Source organism: Poecilia reticulata, linkage group LG16 (assembly GCF_000633615.1).
Source record: "Poecilia reticulata strain Guanapo linkage group LG16, Guppy_female_1.0+MT, whole genome shotgun sequence".
Classification (NCBI taxonomy): domain Eukaryota; kingdom Metazoa; phylum Chordata; class Actinopteri; order Cyprinodontiformes; family Poeciliidae; genus Poecilia; species Poecilia reticulata.
This window is the reverse complement of record NC_024346.1, coordinates 377,262-382,206: the sequence shown is the minus strand read 5'-3', so window position 1 is coordinate 382,206 and position 4,945 is coordinate 377,262.

The following is a 4,945-nucleotide window of genomic DNA, read 5'->3' as shown; positions in this document are numbered from 1 at the left end:
AGATTTAATTCAATGCTGCTAATGTAGCGTTAGCAGCTCTGACATTTCTGTCTGTTGGGTTTTAATAAGCGTCACAGAAACTGTTCTGGCTGCTGCAGTTTATGGGACGAGTTTCTCAGATCATTAACTCTGGCTGACTAAGTGGACAAAGCTTCTGATGTGGTTTGATGCTTCGTGGAACCGGAAAAATAATAATAAAATAAAACCAGCGTGAAGCTTCTCACTGGGCTGGACCTGCATGATGGGGTTAGCGCTGGTTTGTTAGCCGCTAACGCTCCGACCAACCGGAACACAGACATGAACTTTACAGGACAGACGGCGCCACGTTATTCCTGTGGTTCACAGAGCTGCTCAACCAGAGCAACACGGTGGGTTTAAACTCCTACCTCGATGTGGAGTTCTCCAAAGAATCATAATTCCTCACAGTGGTTGATGTAGATATCCATACAGGTCAGCCTGAGTCCAGTTTGAGTGAAAGGAGGAGCGCCTGATCCGCGCTGAGGTAAACTTATAAGATCAAGCAGCGCGCTGAGGCTCCAGCGATGTGATTGGTCCACTCTATGGCTAAACTATAAAATTTTCAGAAATAAATCTGCTTCGCGAGTGAAACGCTCAGAACACCAGAGGGTCTAGCGCAATGCTTAGCCTGGTGGGGGGCCTAGTAAAGCATGGCGGGCTGCCAGGCTTATAATGCACCACTGGGGACATTGAAATACTGGAAAAATCTAATTTATTTCTGAAAATACAAAACATATTAGAGAACTTTTTACATGACATTGCTGCAAAATTAATGTTTGTAGATTTAATAGATTATTTCTGTAATTCACCTGGGATTTTCTTAGCAGCGTTAATTACTTCATATCTGCCATTTTCACATTAAAGCCACAGCTGCCAACAGTTTTTACAGTGCAGATGCTGATAAATGTGAAACTGAACTTGTTATCTTGGACCTGAAGAGGAACGATCTGGAGTCAGAAAAAATATTATTCCACTGTAAAACGTCAACATGGACAATGTGTGAAAAAAATCTAAGACTAAATTATTTCTATTTCATTACACAAACTGTGTTAAAATCCTGATAATTCAGACTGAGATACTGAATTTGAACATTCACAAAGTGTGTAGGAGCCATTTCTCTATTTTCAGTTAAATCTTAGAATTTAGATTATGAATTTATTTTTATTTACTTACTTTCTGGTTAGTTTATAATTAGAATGTKTTTTATTTTTATTTTAGTTATTTAGAATAAGTGTTTTTGGCTAGTAATTTGTTTAATTAGTTAATTAATCCCAGTTTGGGCCCCGGGTGTCTCACATATCAGCAGGTAGGGATTAAGAGACATGGTCACATGGTTTGTTACCATGACAACCAGCCAGCCAATCAGSCCACAGGTGAGACAACCAGGTAGCCCAACCAAAGGCTCCTGTCAAGTTTGTACCATGTTTTACCTGCAACTGTGGAATAAAGCAACAAAGAACTGCATTTCTGACCTTTGACCCTTTTTGGAGCATCTTTACAGATAAAGGTCAGGGTTAGGGTCAGGGTTAAAGGTCAGGGTCTACCCTACATGGAGAAGCTGAGCTGGGACCGGATGAATCCTGCGGCCTTTAATGAGCRGTTTCTCGTTAGCATTAGAAAACCTGCAGCATGAAAAAAGTTAGCTAAGCCTAGAAAATGAAAACCAGAGAAGTTACTTTAGGCCAATTTAGTCACATAGAAAATAATGTCAAGAAATTCTGCTAGTGAAATTGTTATTTTCTCACATTCTTACCTGTGAAAAGTAACGCTAATGGGTCCAGTCTGGTTGAAACGAGCCCAGCAGCTCACGGAGCTCCGATCGCTCTTCTGCCACGTTTCAAGATGGCGGCGACGTGACGTAGGCCTCGGCGTCCAATGAGGCGTCGAGTATTCATGTCTGTATCCGTGTGGCAGGAACAAAACTAGATGACTTTTCTACAGATTGTGGGAGGAAAATGCAAATGTTCCCAAAGTCGACCTGAAAAATCTTATTTAAACAGCAAAAAATAACGAAAACAATGTTGAAATCCTGGACATTTGTAAAGAAACATCCATTTATACTGCAGCAGCACCTGCGTTCCCATTAACCATAGAATTGCGCAAATTGAAATTATGAAAATAAATTAGCGTAATGACTCGCGTGTTTTGATAAAAGGTTTGTGGCGAGGAGATTTTTCAGCCGTGCGGAAACGAGACGTCTTTACGTCACAGGAGTCACGTGCTCAACAGAAGAAGAAACGACCGGAAGTGGTAGGAGGTTGATGGAGTGTTTTTGTTTTGTGTTTTTTTTTACTTACCGCGTGAACAAGTTTATTCACGTGTGATTTAAACGTCATTTCTTATTTAATGGAAACACCTTAATTGTGATATTGTGGTTTTTTTTGGACATCAGCAGAATAAAGACAAACATTTGTAATGATCTGGTTCTGGTTCTGCTCTGCATTCAGAACCAGAGCCAAACATGGAAAAGCAGCATTCAGCTTCTATGCACCACAGATCTAGAACAAACTCCAAGAAAACTGAAAAAGTGCTGAAACACTGAGTTCCTTTAAATCCAGGTTCCTTTGTTCTGAGGCTGTTTGTGTTCAGGAAAAGCCGAAATGCTGGAAATATGAAATCAGAGACATTTGTTGTTCATATTGAAATATGAAGATAACATTTAGATTTGACGTTTTCATGTGAGAATGAAGGCTGACCACAGAAACCTGGATCTGATCACACATTTATTACAGATTTATGAAGTCATGATGGAAGAGGCAGGAATCTGGAAACTACATTCTCAAATGATCCAAAACAGAGAAAGAGCTATTTTATCGTTGCTGCTGCATCTCAATAAGTTAGAATAAAACACTTCATTTGTTTCAGAAATGATATGAGGCATTAAAGGAAAAAGCTTATTAAACTCAGAGGGAGGAATCTGAAGCCTTTTCACTTTATTGTTAAAACTCATGAATCTCATGAAGGGTGGAGGCGCAGAAATCCACAGGAAAAATATATTCTGAAGGTTCGATGAGAAGGGAAACTTTCAGACCTTCAACCAGAACAGAAACAAATACATTATGTAATTGTCCACCTGGATTTATTTTAGTTAAAATATATAGTTTGTGGACTACATATTTAGCTAGCAAGCTAATTATCGATCTTCTGTATCTGTTGCTAAATATTTAGCTCACAAAGCTAAATATTGGACTTCAAACTAAATATTTAGCTTACTCACTAAATGTTAAGTTAGCAGGCTAAATATTTACGTAGAAAACCCAAATCATCGCTGTTATTTTTTGGCTGCTCTGTGGAGAGGAGAGCAGAGACTTGTGAGTCCGGCAGCGTCAGCGCCGAGGCCGGCGGAGGGTTCAGGGCGTTCGGAGCGTTTTCCAGTCGAAGGGGCTTCAAACGATGTCCGGATTTTTCATGGTCCTCCAGGTCCGTTGTTGTCATCATCCTGAAGTGAAATGAATCTGCAGCAGACATCATAGACACAATAATAAAAGACAGCGTCACAAAAAACAAACAGTTTCTAATTTCAGGTCCATGATCCTGGAGTCTTCTGTGTGAGATGAAGAAACTCTGGAGGAAACAAGAAAAACAGAAACTGGTCTCTGCAGGAGTTTGGTCTGAATTTCAGCAGGTTGTGTTCGGGTCGCATGGAGCTGTGGGAACCGCAGGCTGCAGTGATTTACGCCTGCAGTTATCGATGTGCTGTCGTTCCTCTCAGCTGTTTGAGCAGAGCGGTTTCCACTTCCTTTTAGGGAAACAACCAGGCCTCAGCAGAGAAACGTCCCATTTCAGCAGGAGGCCGTGCGGGAAGTGACGCTTTCCTGGGACGCCTCTGACTCTGAAGTGAAGAGTTCATGTTTCTCCCTGCAGACAGAGCAGAAGCAGCTGGATCGGAGACGAGTGGCCTGTCGGGTCGGTCATCGGGTCAGAAGCCGACATGTTTAAATGTTGGACCTTCGGTCAGATCTGAGGATTAATATTAACTCTGGGAAACCAGGAAGATGTCAGACTGCAGCTCCAGGATCCCATGAAGCATTGAAGCCAAAATGTTTCCATCTGAACTTTTAAAAGAGGAAATAAAGTTCAGCTCACAGCCAGTAAAACCTCCTAGAAGGTCGAAAAGCTGGAGGTCTGATCATTAGTGTGCCTAACTGGGTCAAAGGTCAGCATCAAACCTCAGACTAGAAACCACTCCAGGCCTAAAATATTTTGAATCTGATTTTAACTCTTTAAACACACAACAGATTAAACACCTTTATTATTCAGTAAAAACTTTCAGCAGCCATAGAACCCGTGTTAAAGTCGAGGCCCGTGGGCCGAATCCGGCTCACCACGGCCACTTCTGTGGCCCTCCAGACTCTAGATGAGTTACAATTTAAAGGGCCAGTATCATGTAAAATCGATTTTTTTAAATCGCTCTATCGTGTTTGAATGTTTTTCCCGGGATTGTTGCCTTCGTTCAGGCAAAATGCCTGGGTGGGCCTAGCCCCGCCTCCGAGGCGCTGCTCCTCCCTCTCAGCTCCTTCAGACTAGCCAGCAGCAATTAGCAAACAGCTGCTGAGCTCATTACTGGAGCTGCTGCTCAGAGCAGCGCTGGTAAAAACACTAAAGGGTTAATAGAGGAGCCATGTTGGGACGACTTCCTGGAGGCGGAGCTTCAGAGAGCAGGAACTTCTTAAAGAGACAGAGACACAATTTCAAGATGTTAAATCAGGAACTGAAATTTATTTAGTCATATTTTATATATGTAGTATTTTATAAGAACTGAATGCGACAAAATTACTGGACTGTAAAATATGTGAATAGAAAACACAGAATAATGTCCCTTCAACACATCCAGAACCAGAACCCAGCCAGAACCAGAACCAGTCAGAACCAGAACCCAGCCAGAACCAGTCAGAACCAGTCAGAACCAGAACCCAGTTAGAACCAG